The sequence below is a fragment of the Rhinolophus sinicus genome, chromosome 14 (assembly GCF_057876585.1).
Source record: "Rhinolophus sinicus isolate RSI-liver-muscle chromosome 14, RSI-T2T, whole genome shotgun sequence".
Lineage (NCBI taxonomy): Eukaryota > Metazoa > Chordata > Mammalia > Chiroptera > Rhinolophidae > Rhinolophus > Rhinolophus sinicus.
The window spans coordinates 133,763,245-133,781,035 of NC_142514.1; the positions used below are offsets into that span (position 1 = coordinate 133,763,245).

A 17,791-nucleotide genomic window follows, 5' to 3' on the forward strand; every position below is an offset into this window, starting at 1 on the left:
GTTTGTTAGTCAAAGATCTGCTACTATGATTACTTTTCATGGTTATATTAATGTATTTGTGTGAGCTTCATTCATACTCATTTAGCTCAACTTAGAAGTATTTCTAAAGAAAGAGAAAGCTTGGTGTTAGTATTGCTCATACTTACCGTGGAAGGAAGCCTTTTCCTACATTTGAATGGTAATTTTATTTCTGCCCTTAAAATGAGAAATAGGTTAACCTACTTACTTATTGCATTGCTTAAATCATCTTCTGGGATTTTGGCAGTTTAAAGCTTATAGGTCTTTTCTTGGCTATCTTCCTCTAAATATCTTAAGGGATCATGGATATTCTATGCGCATTCAATCAAATATTTATTAAAGAATATATAACATGACTGTAAATTTACTTTAACATTTTTTTTCTAAGGAGTTCAGAACCCTATGGCTAAAATACCTCATTTATCTTCATATACAGTCCCAAAGGAAGAGTCTGGTAGTATTATCATCCCAGATTAAAAATAAATGGGCAACTATAAGTCAGTTGTTCAGTCAGTCAATCATCAAGATTGATGGGTTGGGTTTCCACTAATTGCAGGTAACTGTGCCAGAAGTAGTAGCTATGCTGTGTTCAGGGGACCAAAAGGTCAGAGCAAGATTTGTCCAGATAAAAACATGAAATGACTCACAAGTGCCTCAGTTCATGTTTCTCTGTTCATCTGCTTAGTTCCTGAGGTAGTAACTAAACAACAACGTAAGCCATTGTTTTCTCCATTTGAGATGCCATCGGCTATTGATTATTCTGTCTGACCACCTCATGCTTCAAGGCTCAGATGGGTCATTATTTTATCTAAAAGAACTTTCCTGATCCTTGAAAGAGTTAATCATGTCTGTGTCTAGAGTTGTGACAATTAGATGGATGGCTATATGAAAGGTCCGACAATTAAGTTCGAGAACTTTCCACCATGTAAATGCGTGCTGGACAGTTCGCAAACTTAATTGTTTGACCGGGTTATGTTGTATGTATCCAATACAGCATATTGAACAAATATGTTTTGTGTCCATCTTCTCTAGAAGGCCAAGAGCTTCTACGGGGCAGAAGCTGTGTTTTATTTCTTTCTGTATCCTCAACACAGATCACAACATTTGGCACAAAATAGGCATTTAAAATCGGTTTAGTGAATAACATAGGGAACTAGAGAACATATTTAAAATATGAGGATCAGACCATAAACTCATTGCCTTAGATTATTGTTGCCTGTAGTTTCTATTTTATCAGATTGATCAGTGGGTTGATTTTCCACTTCAAATGGTACCCTTCAAACGTTATTTCTGAGCCTCACTTTCACCTTTTACAAAAAGGGGACAGTGATACTTGTTTGTTCTTCATGAGATACCATGGGGAAGGGGAACAAATAAAGAAATAATTATATATATATATATATATATATATATATATATATATATATATATATATATATATATGTTTCTGGGGCTGCCATAGCAAAGTACCACAGACTGGAGTCTTAACAGAAATTTATTTCCTCATAGTCTAGAGAACAGAATTCTAAGATCAAGGTGTCAGCAGAGTTGATTTCTTCAAAGACCCCTCTCCCTAGCTTTTAGATGACCATCATCTCCCTCTGTTACTCTCGTGGTCTTTTCTCTGTGCATGTCTGTGTCCTAATCTCTTCCTACAAAAATATCAATCATATTGGGTTAAGACCTACTCTGATGACCTCATTTTACCTTAATTACCTCCTGAAAGGCCCTATCTCCAAATAGAGGTTTGAACTTTAACCTATGAATTTGGTGGGGACACAATTCAGCCCATAACAGCTCATAACTGGCCGATTATGATGCCAGGCATGTAGCTGTTATTTTATGCACGGAAGTGTTATTACTATGACTCTTAGTCAAAGATTTCCAATAGATGAAGAATGGCTTTGATTCTTGTTAAATTGCCCCTTTGGTTTCTTGCTCAGCTTTCTTGGAAAGAAAAATAACATGTAAACAGGCAGAAGCCATTCAACATGAAGCGCAGAGCAGAGGGAGAAAGATGAAAAATCCTCCTAAAGTAAGGATACTCTGACCTCGCTTAGCAGATTTAGCAAGAACTTGTCATTACTGGAAAAATAGATGACCCAGATGAAGAAGGTGATGCTAAAAATGGTGGCAAATCTTTTAAGAAGAAAAATGAAAAGCATGTGGAGGTATAGTTGGCATTCAGGAGAAATGGCAGTGAGTCAGGATGCCAAGTATGAAAGTCATTAACAAGGGACATTTCCATGAAAACCTAGCAGTCAAATTTTGGTGGGAAGAATCATTAGCCATAGCCACATGTCAACCTTGTGATGAGCTTTGAAGCCATCTTTCACGTACTCATTTTTCCTTCAGTCTCTGCTATCCTTCTTTCTCTCTTCTCTCCATTTCTCTAGTCCTCCTTTGCTTTCTTCCACAAAAATGAATCCTTGTTATACAATAGGCATTGACAGCATACAGTGGTGTACACAGAAGTAAATAACATCCTCAAGGAGATTAAATATACAGATATATGTATTTAATTGTCATTATTTGAGGCTGTTCTATGAAGCCACCAAATTAACAAATACTGAACTAGGGAAAACACACACACATATGTACACACACACACTGCACACAGATTGCAATCTTAAATCCTAGAAACTACTCATTCTGGTAGGTACTATCTTCATAATTTTTCAAAAGAGTAAAGGAGGTTCAGATATCTTAACTAACTTGTCTGAGGCCATTCTACTAGCAGATGCCATAGATAACTGGAATTCAGACCCCATCTAGTTAGAGCTGGAGCTTCTTTACCTACACTGCACTTTTCCCTCCCATCTCCATTTTCTTGTTGTATAAATATATAAATGTAAATATAAATATATAATTGTTTTTATTGATTCAGTGGCAAAATTCTTTCAACAATACTAGAGACCCTAGTACTTGTGTACTAGAGAAGAGCTTACCAGCACACAGCAAGAGCCAGTACAAATTAACCTTGGGGACATGTGGGCCACAATACATGTGTATTGCACTGAGTAGGGAAAGAGTCCATATGCCAAAAAATGTCGTATGTAATGTTAGGAGAAAGTCCTACACTCTGTATAAGACTGTGTTGCAGTCTCACCTGAATCATCCATCTATACACTTGTATAATCACCCCATACCATTTAGAGCTCTATGCCCAGCTGAGGGTGATCAACTGGCTAATTATTCCTAGAAGTATAGCTGCTTGCTTGAAAAGGGGATTCTCTCTGATATAAATATCAGTTAGGAGTGCCTGTGGATGAAGCAAGAGGAATTAACAAAGAGTATTTCATCCACTCCTGTATCCATTGCTTTATTGCTGTCATTTAAATGGTAACCTTTGAGCAGAGTGCCGTTTAATAAGTGAGCCAATATTTTGAAGACATACAGATGGTTCACTGGTACATAATGAATGCAAAACAAGTAACTGAAGAGTTAGGTTCAAATTTCCTTGTAAATGGTATATATGTGTATCTATAAGTATCTATCTATAGTTATATCTAGATATAGATAGATGATAGATAACTAGGTGATAGATAGATAGATAGATTATATTTTCCTATCCAATGATTATGTACTTACCTTCATATTGTCAAAAGTAACATGGATGTTAAGAAAAATAACTGGTTTTGAATTTTGACTTGCTGGTTGTATGATATCTGACTTCAGATCTCTGAGCCTATCTCAACTGTAAAAGTGGAACCCCAGTGCCCACTTTAGCTGTAAGGAGCATGTGAAAATATATATTAGTTTAAACTGATTGCTATTTTAACTTTTTTTCAACAATGAAAATGCATCATTGTCACAAAGTGCAACACTTTATGTAGTGAAACTTAAGATGGCTATCCCTGGATTTAGATACATACACTTGAAGTCACAACATAAAATTCAACATGTTGAAGTTTTAGATCAGAAATAAACATATGTGCACTCGATTTTTTTAAATTACTAGACTTTATTTTTGGAGCAGGTCTAGGTTTATAGAAAATTGAAAAGAAAGCACAGCACCTCCCTACAGTTTTCTCTTATTATTAAAATCTCCCATAGTCATATTACATTTGTTATAATTAATGAATCAATATTGCTACATTACTATTAACTAAAGTCAATAGTTCCAACTAGAGTTCTGTCTTTGTGATATAGAAATATAGACTCTGTCTGCCTGTTGTTGGAATTTAAGTTGTTTGCATGGAATTGTCTGCCTCACCTATGGCCAACTGAAATTGTGCTAAGGGATATGAGGCAAGCTCAAAGGATGTCTGCTTCATATAATGATTTCATTTTATCTTACAACAAAAACTTTATCTTTTACAAAACTATAAGAGAAATGGTCATCTATTAAGTGTATTACCTACCTTTTACTCCTATGGAAACTAAGGTTTAGAAAGATTAAGTCACTCACCTAGAAGCCCAGGTATAACAAGTGGCAGAAATGGAATTACTATTTAAGTGTGCTGACTATTTGTCCAATATATTCCCCACACATCTCGGTTGCTTTTCAGACAGCTAATGAGGGTTTGAATGCCTATAGGTGTTGCAGTCATTGAAATAAAAAATAATGAGGGGGAATAATCCCCTTTCCTGAGATGTTTTCATACCTTAATCATTCATTATTTAACATTGACCCAGTATTTATCATATGCCTGACACTCTGCTTCACATGGAAAAGACAAGAATTGAAGAGAATTGGTTAATTACCTAGAGGCGATCAAAACACTTTTTGGTTGCACACACAGATGAATAGCATATTACAAAATACTGAAACAATGGCAAACTAGCTACATGCCCAGGTTTTAAGGAGGACACAAAGGAGGGACAGCTAGTGTGTCTGGAGAAGAGAAGGTATCTTTTTTTCGTTAGCAAAGTACATACTCTGTGGTTCTTCGTGAGTCCCAATGATGTAATTCTGAGGTCTTGGTAGCCTTTGATGCTTCGCATACCGGTAGTAAACAGAGATCTTTTTATGATTTGACCTCTGCTGAAATCTCATTCCTTTTCCAAAGCCCTACTTGCCTTGTAGTTTTAGTTACCAGTTTCTAAGTCATTTCTGTCTCTCTACCCAAAGTAAAACCTCTTTGGGGACAATGATCATGTATCCCACACATTGTTTCCTCAGTGTCCAGCACTTGTCCTTAATAGGTAGGGAATGAACATAGAATGTTATGTTAAAATCTATAACTGAATTTACAGCTATGTCCACATGTTAACTGAATTGCAGAGGTGATGTAATTGTCTCCAAAGCCTGACAATTAAGTTCTCAAATTTATTCTAGAAAAAGTGCTATATACCTCATTGCTGAATATCACTACGGTCACTTTCAAAATACTCCCCTTGGGAAGCTATGCACTGTCGCCAGTGCCTAGTCCACCCTTCAAAGCAATTTTGAAACTCTTTTTCTAGACTGGCCATCAGAGTTGTCTTCGTATTACCCTTGATGTCCTGAATGTCATCAAAATGTCTTCCTTTCAATATTTTCTATATCTTTGGGTAAAAAAAGTCATTGGGGATCAAATCAGGTGAGTAGAAGAGGGTGTTTTGATACACTTATTTGTTTACTGGCTAAAAACTCCCTCACAGACAGTGCTCTGTGAGCTGGTGCATTGTTGTGATGTAAGAGCCATGAATTGTTGGTGAAAAGCTCAGGTTGTCTATCTTTTTCATGCAGCCTTTTCAGCAGTTCCAAACAGTAAACTTGGTTAACTGTTTGTCCAGTTGGTACAAATTCATAATGAATAATCCCTCTGATATCAACTCATTGCAACAAATTCACGAATTTAATTGTCAGACCTCATTTAATTCGAAACAAAAACCCACATTGTTTGAAATAAAGTAGAATTCTATTATGATCATAAAGCCATTTGCAAAACTCCTTTATTGAAGTTCCTTGGAATCAATTGAAGATAGAAGTAGAAGGTGGTAGTCTTACATTCCATAAGTAAACAGTCTAGACATGCACAAACACAACATTCGAAAACTATCCCCTGAAACTTAGTACTACCTTTATCAGGTAACAATTTACTACCCAATGTTCCCACGGAATAATAGGAAAACCCTCAATCTTTGTAATGACAAAACTGGGCTCTAACCCTAAGATCACTATCAGACAGCTGTGTTATCATAGACAGGTTGTCTAACCTCTGGTGTAAGTTCTTTCCTCAGTATTATTAAGGATTTAGTCAATGTTCTCTGCTTAGTATTTTCCACTGTAAAAGAAAAATCATGATTAATGTCTTCCTAAGGGCTTTCCACTGTATTTAAATAACTGAGACAAGCATATATTAGTTTCTTTAGATTCTTGGAAACTGAATCAATTATTCAGTTAATAAGTTGTCTTGCTGAACAGTTATACCATTTAAGAGAGAGGATTCTGAGAACTTTAAAATGTTTACTGTGCTAACCTAATGCTAGGGGATAGGTAGTGCCCTCCTGTACCTGGGCTGAGCTTGCGCCTTGAATGCATCCTAAGCACAGGACATACAAACAGGTATCTCCCCATTGCCCATGGCCACCCTGCTCTCAGGGTGATACTGGATCAGGCTGTTGCCCGTTCAGCATGAATATGGTTCCCTTCCTTATAATACTGTTTTACAAGCTAGGTTGTACAATAGCCTGGCAAGGTCTCCCTCCACATGAAAATAAATACACTTATTTGTCTTTATTCAGATAAGATGAGAAACGCTATATGTTCCTCTTGGAGAGTTGATAACATGCACTAAATTATTAGAAGTTTTGAGAAGGCCTGTAATTCAGAAACATGCATTATCTCCCCAATATCCCTTTTTGATTTCTTCCTTATGATCAGAACTCTGACAATGTATTCACATAGAATACTAATCTTCTGTGACTTCCTTGTAGCTAGGAGTTGGCTGAGAAACCCTGTCCTGGCCAATGAAATTTAAGCATAGTTGATGGGAAGAGCATCTGGAAAGAATATTTTTGAAAGGAGGACCTCCTCTGCCAGCATGTTCCCTATATTTTCATCCTCTTTCTTCTTCCTAGTTTGGACAGAGACATGACACCTAGATCAGCCACGTTGCAACCATGAGCAAATTGAATTGTTGGGACAGCTGAGCTGAAAGATAGAGTGATGCCAGCTCAACTAGCCCAGAGTTCCTACCTCTGGACTTCTTCTTAGATCAGAAAAATAGGCCATTCAAGTAAGCCACGATTTGTCAGGTTGTCTTATTATTTGTGACATAATAATTTCTAAAGTTTACAACATGACTGTAGTACTTTTTACTTCTTAGTAAGATTTTCTGCAAGTATTTTCAGTGATGCTGCCTATATTACTTTTCTATGCGGTTGGACAGTTAAGTTTGTGAACTCATGATAGAAACAATACTACAGACCTCATTGGTGAATATCACTATAGTCACCTTGGAAGTACTCCCCTTGGGAAGCTGTGCACCAACACCAGCGCCTAGTTCACCCTTCAAAGCAATTTTGGAACTCTTTTTCTGGAATGGCCATCAGAGTCGTCATCATATTACCCTTGATGTCTTGAATGTCATCAAAATATCTTCCTTTCAATATTTCCTTTATCTTTGGGTAAAGAAAGGAATCATTGGGAGCTATTGGGAGCCATATCAGGTGAGTAGGGAAGGTGCTCCAATACGGTTATTTGTTGACTGGCTAAAAACTCCCTCACTGTCTGGTGCATTGTTGTGATGCAAAAGCCATGAATTGTTGGCGAAAAGTTCATGTCGTCTAACTTTTCCACGTAGCCTTTTCAGCACTTCCAAATAGTAAACTTGGTTAACTGTTTGTCCAGTTGGTACAAATTCACAATGAACCATCCCACTGATATCAGAAAAGGTTAGCAACAGCATTGCAACAAGTTCGCGAACTTAATTGTCAGACCTTGTTTTGCTGCTCTAATAAATTAACAAAAATTTAGTGTCTTAAAATAATATTTATTATCTGGAGGTAAGAAATCTGACATGGGTCTCACTAGAAAAATCAACGTGTCAGCAGGGCTGTGTTACTTTTTGAAAGTGCCAGAGGAGAATTTCTTTTCTTCGCTTCCTAGCTCTTAGAGGCCACTTGTCTTCCTTAGTTCATGGTCCCATCCTTCACCTTCAAAGCCAGCCCAATGCTGAAAATCTCTCTCTCTCTCTCTCTCTCTCTCTCTCTCTCTCTCTCTCTCTCTCTCTCTCTCTCTCTTCTAATTTCTCTGAACAGATTTGGCAAAGGTTTTCAGTTTTTAAGGACTTTGGTAATTAGATTAGGACCATCTGCTAATCCAAAATAATCTCCTAATCTCAAAATCTGTAAATTTAATCACATGTTTCACACCTCTTTTGCCATGCAAGGTGATATATTCACAGGTACTAGTGATTTCGGCATGGACATCCTTGGGAACCAGTATTCTGCTTACTACACCACTCTATAGGATAAAGCTTATATTCCTTAGCACCAGTCTTTTGTGATGTGACCTTAATGTCACTTTCTGAATCACCTTTTCTTACCCACTATACATTTCTGTGTTTTTCTGCTACATAGATCCATGCATAGTGACCTGGCCAACTTTACCTTTCTGAACAGGTCACAAACCGATCCTATGTTTTCAGGACCTGGGGCAAGCATCCAAATGGAGATTCATGGACTGTTATATAAACAGTTAAAAACTACAAATCAGTTACCAAACTGTTAAGTAGGTCCTATCTGCCTACTTTGACAAATACAACCTTGGTAATTACCTTGAAGACTCAGTTCAAACTTAGACTTCTCTTTCCTCAGAATTCTACCCCAGAATGTGGTAGCACAAGGAGAAATGAACTTAAAACCATTTTCCTTGACCATGTCCTGTAGCCCACACATCTTAACACCTGACCACACAACTCCAAGTTCTAGCCACATTTTGCGCAACCACCCCTTGGCAATATAGTTATGACAATTGTGGTGCAGTCTGAACTCAGCAGAACAGAGATGAAAAAGAGGGCTGCACAGTTCCTGCAAACTCCAGTGACCTGTGTATGCAGAGCATGGTCCAGAAGGTAGGGTGTGGGCTCTAGTTGGGGATTCGTAGGATCTAAGGAAGCGTGGGGTTTGGCCCTCTGAAGTTCAAGTCTTAGGACACGAGTTCCTCTTTCCCATGTGTAAGCAAACTACTGCTTATATGTCTAGTTCAAGACTTTACCCCTCATTTTCATATTAATGTGATCTAATTTCTTATGATCTACCTAATTTCTCCACCATGTTGTGAGAGTTTTGGGGACTATCATCATCCTAACTATAACACATTATTTTATTTTAAGAACTTTAAGAAAACTCTGCTTTTCATAATAATAGCATGTGTGTAACATATATGACATATATAACTATAAATATGATATGATACAATATGATAAATGCGTATAAGTAAATACATGGTTGGTCAGAGCTTTGTATTTTTCTGATGCTATCAGTCTCCATCTGCCATATTCCTTCTCCTCTCCCTGGATATGACCAATTTAATCTGCCAAATGGGCCACAAGAAATTTGGTAATGACACAGTGAACAACACTCTGAATGACAGCAGATACGTTTCTCACCCTGTTCCTGACTTTGACCATTTTAGGGATAAAATGGAAGGGCCTGGAATTTGGACATTTGGTGAGAAAAATGAAAGGATTTGACAGGACTGATATCACTGAAAATGTTAGGAACATAGTTACTTTCTCTAGCCATCATGTTGACATACTTATTTTGCAAAATAAATTAAATGTTCATATGCTTGAGGGGCTAGTTTGCAGAAAGTTAAAATGCGATGGAACAACCACCCATAAGAAATTTCAAGAGTTATTCTTTTAAGATGTTGAGTACATAATAATTTGTTATTGTTCTGATGTGTCTGTGCTATATTTAGCATTCACCTTATCTTTGAGAAAATGTTACATCATTTCTTCCTTGAGCTGAATAAAGATAAATTTCATGTTCTAATGAGTTGATAATATATTAGTGATGAGTATTAGCTCCCTTCCTAGTGAATTGTAAAAAGAGCTTTTGGAGATAAAAATCAACATTATTTATGTGCTTCCGTTAGTATGCATAATGTATCAGTTTAGCTTAAGCTGAATAAATCAACTTGAACATTAATAAATATTTTTAAAAATACAAAATATTCAGAAAGAATCATCTTTCCCCATAAATTTTTATCAAATGTGTTTATGTCAGATTCCTTACATACACACATATACATAAGTGAACAGAGAATAGTGAACACTCTCATTGATTAAACTGTTATTTCCTCTTACTATTTAGAAAATGGTTTTGTTCTCTATATATAATACATTGTAACTAAAAGGTTTTGGGGTAGATGGAGTCTGAGAAACTGAAAGAAATTTTACAGATTAATCAGATATTTATGCACAAATAAGCTTAAATATATCTTTAAGACATTCGATTGTAACAACAGAAATAATAGATGAGTGAAATAATTATTATTTTTTTTAAATCGAAAATCCTTTACCCTGCTTCCAAGGGAAAAATGGCTCCTGATCTTAACATAAATATTTCTTTCAGTTGAGAGGTGAGGTCATCACCTCATAGTAACCCTTAATGTTCTAGTGGAATATGAAGAGTAGCTAAAATCAGACAGGCCTGGTTCAACCTCCAGTTTCACCACTTATTAGCTGTATGACGTTTGACAAGTTAGTTATCTTCTCCTAGTTTCCATTTACCTATCTATCAAATGAACACAATACTTAACTCTCAGCATTGTTTCAAGGATTATGTGAGCTAGTCCATATAAAAGGGGTGAAAAAAAAAAGGGGTGAAAAGTTCCCAGGCATAGACTGAATGACTGTTAAGTACTATTTTTTTCTTTTCAATTCCACTTTGTATGAGTATCCTGCAATTAATTAAGTGACAAAGTATACATAAATTATGCCAAATACAAGTTTGGGAAACAAAATGTAGGCTAGGTTCTACATTGGACATAAGAACTGGTGCCTATGTTCCTAACTTTGACCATTTTAAAGATAATATGGAAGGGTCTGGAATTTGGACATTTGGTAGAGTAGAGAAATTTTTAAAAATCACATCTAAGGAAGGTCGTTCAAATACCATCTTTTTGATGATTCACCACATCCGCAATTTCATCAGCTAAAAGCATTTTCTCCCTCAATTTTTATTCAGTCAATGTATTGGACACATACTATTAGCGAGCAATAATGCTAGGTTTTCAGGGTTTAATAGTGATTAAGAGAATAATGATTCCTGATTACCCTGAGTTTGTAGTCAATAGTGACGTAGGCAATTTCAGTTTACAGGACATTTCAACCAAATATGATAATCATGAGGATAGAGAGTTAGTTATACTCAGAGAAGAGTTCTCAGAAGAAATGGTGGCTGAGTTGAGAGAGAAAGGCTGAATTAGCCAGGTGAAGGAATAGAAAAAGCTGGAACTCAAAATGGAGCAGCCTGGCCCAGTGTTATTGTCCAGGAAAGACAGAAAAGTCTGAAAGTGAAGTTTGGCGTCTTTGAAGAATTGAACTTAAAGAAAATCTCCAAATCTAGGTAGAATGTAGACTAAAGGAAGTTGATGCCTAGCAAGAGACAAAGCAAGCAAACGAATAGCCAAGAGGTCAGAAGTCTATATCATGAAGGACTTGTTAAGAGTTTGGACTTTATACTGAGACAATACTTCTGTAGTCCCCTATTAATTATTTATTTCTCACAATATTTTGTATGATAGGTGTTTGTTGATAAGACTATTTCCGCTATGTAATTATACTCTCCTTCAAAGTAGAATCCATATCACTGCGTGCATTCGGCCATGTGTACCATGTTCCTCAGTTTACAACTGACCTTCACAGATGTTTCCCCTTTAAATCCTCATGACAATCTTCTGAAAAATGGCTTACTCATTGCTTCCTATCTGCAAATGAAGTAATTGAGGTATGTAAGGATTAATGACTAGTGTATTGAAAACCCAGGACATGAACACAAGACTTCTAATACAGGTGTTAGTGATGATAGAAATGTTCTCTAGCCACGTTATCCGATAATGGAGCCACTAAGCCACATGTGACTATTAAGTAGTTGAAATGTGCTTACTGAGAAACGAAATTTTAAATTTATTAAATCTGAATCAATTTAAATTTAAATGGCCATGTGTAGCTAAGAGCTACCATATTGTCAGTACAGCTCTATACTGTAATATGTCCTCATTCTTGCTTAATAAACGGGTGTCACATGAGCATATGAGTACTTCAGAGGATTATTCCATCACTATGTTATTCATATATGATTTCAGATTCTATGTTACTTATATCTTTCAAATGTTTTTTTCATAGGACTGAATGAGACCAATATACATTTTTCTACCATATTTTGACAAAATGTATGTTCTGTGGTACTTGACGTTCTGCATGAGGACATATATTCTTTAAGCTTTTAAAGCATTGCTGTAACAAGAATTGATTTGAAATTGTTTTTATTATGTTACCTATAAATTATTAAATATTAATAATCTTCATATGAATAATATTTTTAAATAATTTTTATTTATTGATACCACCTCACACCTGTTAGAATGGCTATTATCAACAAGACAAGTAATAACAAATGTTGGAGAGGTTGTAGAGAAAAAGGAATACTCATACAGTGCTTTTGGGAATGTGAATTGGTACAGCCAGTACGAAAAACAGTATGAATATTCCTCGAAAAATTAAGAATAGAATTACCACATGATCCAGCAATCCCTGTTCTGGGTATCTACGCAAAATATCTGAAAACACTTATCCATAAACATACATGCACCCCTATGTTCATTGCAGCATTATTTACAACCAAAGTGTCCTTCAGTAAATGATTGGATAAAGAAGATGTGTTTATCCACATCTTGGGTAAATGATTGGATAAAGAATATATATACGATGGAATATTACTTGAAATTCACAGTATTATATCTTTCCATTAAATTTGCCAGAATATCACATTCTCCATGCATTCTCTGAAAAGTAATTAAACACATACTGAGTGTATTAGTTTGCTAAGGTGGCCATAACAACATGCCACATACTGGATGGCTTAAACAACAGAAATTTATTTACTCTCAGTTATGGAGGCTCAGAGTTCAAAATTAAGGTGTCTGCTGGGTTGCTTTCCTCTGTGGCCTCTCTCCTCGGCTCGCAGATGGTCATCTCTCTGTGTATAGGCACCTCTAGTATCTTTCTCTATGTTTTCATATCCTCTTCTTCTGAAGACAACAGACAGATTGAATTAGTGCCCACACTAATGGTCTCATGTTAATTATCTCTTTAAAGACCCTATCTCAAAATACAGTCACATTCTGAGGTACTGGGGGTTAGGGCTGCAACATACGAATTTGAGGAGTGAGGCACAATTCAGCCCATAAAATCACCTTCCGTTTTCCCTATTTGTTTAATCTGTTTTTCACAGGAGCTCCTGAAGAGGGTTCTGAGCACAAAATTGGAGAGCATTAAATCATTTGAATAGCTTTCTACACTTTTTAAGTGTATAGTCTAATACATGAGAGGCTTGATTCAGACAAAACGCTTATCTTCAATTTTTTCTATGACAGAAAATTAGTGGAAAATGCTAAAGGCCAATCGTTAATTTCCAACAAGCATTTTAAAGTACAGTGCCCTAAAATTTTTTTATTAGGAATTATAAAATGTGAATCATTTTATTACCTATAATAAAATGTAATTATCATTAAAATTAATTCTGCAGGCTAAATTTTTTTAAGTGTATTTTTTCCTTACAGTGTAATTTTGATTGTAATGTTTGTTTGCTTAGGATAAATTTCAACCAATGAAATAATGGAAACTTGCTTTATATGCCAGATATATATATATATATATATATATATATATATATATATATATATATATATATATATATCCTGATGACAACTTAAAAGGCACATTTTGGTAAGTAAAGTGAAATGTCGTTAAAAATTAGACTTATGCAACACTAACCTATGCTAATTTTATCAATATCTGAGACTAAATGACTACATTCACAATATGCTAATATGATAAAAAAAAAAAGTAGTAATTACATAGCGCTGATACCTTTAATGGCCCATATTGTCCATTGGAGAAGTAGTGTGGAAATAGTTCCAGTTGGAGTGAGAGAGAATGATGCTTTTACCATTTCTTGCTGAGTGATCCGAGAAAGTGACTCAATCTCTATTCTCTGGGTTTCACCTATCTATAAAATCCAGGTACTAAATTCCTTATCGCCTATTTCTTTAATCCCACAATGATGTCTATAGCTTCCTTTTGGCAAAGTAAAAAGACCTTGAATGAAATTAGCCTTGCTGTTTATTCTGAGAGGTTGCTTTCCCCACCATATTGCTAACTATATCAATGGTGTTTTTACTGGTGAATAGAAGGTTGGTTGGTTAGTCCCCTCCCTTTACTACGTGAGCACACATATGAGGAACCTAGAAAATAGTTTTTATTCATCAAGTAACTAAATTCCCAATCCTATTATCTCACAATGTGATTATCTAAATCTGAGTTGGAGACTCTTGGTATTATTAGTCTGGTCAGCATTCTCGGCTAATTCCCTATTTCCTTGCACTTTATTCTGCAGCATAAAGTTCTAGTGACTCTTGCACTATAGGGTATCACTTTTTGTCCCTCGAACTACCTGAGAGTGCCAGCTGCCACTCTATTTGTATATTTCCCCCTTCTTCCTAGAGACTGGGTTCTTTTCAGTCTAAAACTCATATCTTTTTCTTTATCCAACTTAATTTCCAGCCTTTCCCTAATCCATTTTGTCATGGAAACTTTCTGGACTTCAGGCTCAAGAGTGAGTGAGAGCTTCTAGTTCTGAGGAGGGCAGAGGAAATCGATATGAGGAAGGTAGTTACTTGGGATACCCTGCTTTTATTTTTATTTTTTTTCTTTCTAAATTTCTTTGGTTTTCCTCAGAAAACTGGAAAAAATAATATATGCTCTATGTTTTAATGGTATGTGAGTTTCTCTCCTACCAGTAGACCTACCGTGTTTAATAGTGAAGAGCTGTACCATACTGTTAACATAATTTTGAAGCAATTATGCAAAAAGAATGACTATCTTCCAGAAAGTAAGCAACAAAGAAGAACAGGAACAAAACCTCTGATTAATTTAGTGTTGCACAGGGCCATGCCCAGTTCTTCCTGGTTCTGATTTTAATTTACATTTGGTTTCTTTGTTCTACATTTGTTCTCTTTTACTAATTTTCCTTTTTGTAATGGAAAATATTATTTAAAATAGAATTTTTGCTTTGTAATTATAAAGTAGACAGCGCAAGTTGAAAAAATGTCCGGTTAGCACCAATATTCATCTCAGACGATGAAAATAAAATGTTATACTACTTGTGGGGAAAATTAAAATGGGCAACTCAGAGAAATTTCCTTAAAAATAGAATGATATTTTCACATGTATTCATGATGAGTATTTCCATTGCATTTACTTATTGATACCATGCATGTATGTAGGTCAGCAGGAATGTCAGAGGTGTGTCATTCAAGACTAATATTGTTGAATGTATATCTGCAGTAGTGATTTATGTCAGCCTGTCCTTGGCGACAAGGTTATTAGGAATGGTCCAATCTGTTATAACAGTAGCTACCGTGGATTGAGTACTTACTCTGGACCAAGAACTATGCTAAGTACAGCAATTGAATTATAGCAAATAGATTCTTCCCAAAAGGCTCAAATGAAGCAGCTTTAATGAATAGACTTAAATGAATTTACTAGAGGTACTGGCAGAGGTAGGGGAGCAAATAAGCATGATTAGAAACAATAGGAAGGGCTTACCACCCTTAGGATTGAGGGGAATAAGAAATCAAGTATCTAACCTCAGTGAGAACTGAAACCACACAACTCGTCTTCAAATCTTTTATCCCCTAACTATTATGATGCCTTTCTTATAAACTCATTGCTTCTTAACTAAAATTACATTGATTCGTGTATCTCTTTTATCTCTTTCATGGGACTATAATACAGACTGTTTGCTACTTGTCTTTAAATCCCTCACATGCTCAGCCTGAGTTTTGCTCTATAGCCAGGGCACAACATTTATTTGAAGAATGAATGAATGAATTACTTCAGAGTTTTATGATGCAACTTAAAAAAGTCCCTACTACTATAAGAAATGCACCTCAGTAATCTCTGTTGACATTCTTCTGTAGAGAAAAATTTGTTTTATGAAAAAGAAGCAGTGTTTCTATTTTGAACTTGCAAAGGGGAGAGCTTGAGAACTGGATAGTACAATATACACTTCTGGTATGTTTAAAACAATCTGAAGAACTGGTCCCTTGGAAGCCATTATCTTTTCAGAAAGCAGCTGAGAAACAGCAATATACCTGACATTCAAATCAGCTAGACTGAGACTGTTTTCCTTCAAACATGCAGTTTTCATCACTGGATGAATTTTCTTGGCCTTTCTAACTTTAAATTAATACCCCAAACAATTCCCTTGTATGTAAAATGATGAAAGTGTTGTTCCACCTTTGCCTGCAATGCAAATTGCTGTTACAGGTGTTAGAAATAAAGAGCTGGGCAGAAGACAAAATCCTTATCATTGTATACTTGAGTCTATACTCAAGTTGGGAAAAACAGAAAAAAAAAATACATACAAAAATAAATTTATAATGCCACAGATTTTTATGTGGTATGAAAATAATAAAACAGATTGAAGGGAAAAGGTATGATGTGAGATGGTATTTGAAATGGGGTGAAGAGGAAAGGCCTCTTTGGGGAGAAGACATTCCAACTGAGATTTTAATAAATTGAGAAAAAGAGATGAGCAAATACTAAGGGAAAAAAGGCCAGGTTAAGGGAATGGAAATGTATTTCAGATAGATAACATAGATGCGGAAAAAAAAAAAAAAAAGAGAGACTTTGAGAATTGAATATAATGTGTGAAGAAATGGTATAATCTATAATAGATACACAAATTTATTTTAATATGAATTAGTTTCTTAGGGCTGTTGAAACAAATTACCAAAAACTGTGTGGATTATAATAAAATAAATTTGTTTTCTCTCAGTTTTTGGAGGCTGAAAGACTCAAATAAAGAGGTCAGCATAGCCTTATGCACTCTGTAATCATTCCTTGTTTTGTTTTTTTTTCCCCCCTAGCTTCTGGTGATTCACTACCTACCTTTGGTATTTCTTGGTTTGCAGCTACATAACTCCATCTCTGCTTTCATCAGCCCATGGTACTCTCCCTGTATGTCTCTGTCTTCATGTAGCCATCTTATAAGGACAGCCATCAAATTAGGTTAGCATCTCACCTTACTCCAGTAGGAACTCATCTTAACTATCGTGTTCCCCAGAAATAAGACCTAGCCAGACAATCAGCTCTGATGTGTGTTTTGGAGCAAAAATTAATATAAGACCCAGTATTATGTTATATTATATTATACCCAGTCTTACATTATAGTAAGATAAGACCCGGTATTTATTATATTATACTATGTTATGTTATGTTATATTATATTAAAGACCTAGTTTTACATTATAGTAAAATAAGACTGGGTCTTATATTAACTTTTGCTCCAAAAGATGCATTAGAGCTGATTGTCCAGCTAGGTCTTAGTTTCCGGGAAATGGTAGTTGTGTCTGCAATGACTCTTTTACCAAATAAGGGCACATTCTGAGGTATTTCAATGTTTCTTGTGTGGGGGACACAACTCTACGGGTAATGTGGTGTTATTATTGGACAGGATTTTTTACTTTTGATAGTCTTCTAGGAGGAAAATCAAAAGAGGAATGAATGGTGGAAAAAACTAATGACCATTTTTCTTTTTTTGGGAA

General features: G+C 35.6%; 1 protein-coding gene across 1 annotated transcript in view; it reads left to right on the forward strand.

The window, feature by feature from the left end:
* The window catches only part of TENM4 (teneurin transmembrane protein 4), a 2,724,551-nt gene that overhangs the window by 57,505 nt on the left and 2,649,255 nt on the right, over positions 1-17,791 (forward strand). The window lies entirely within an intron of this gene.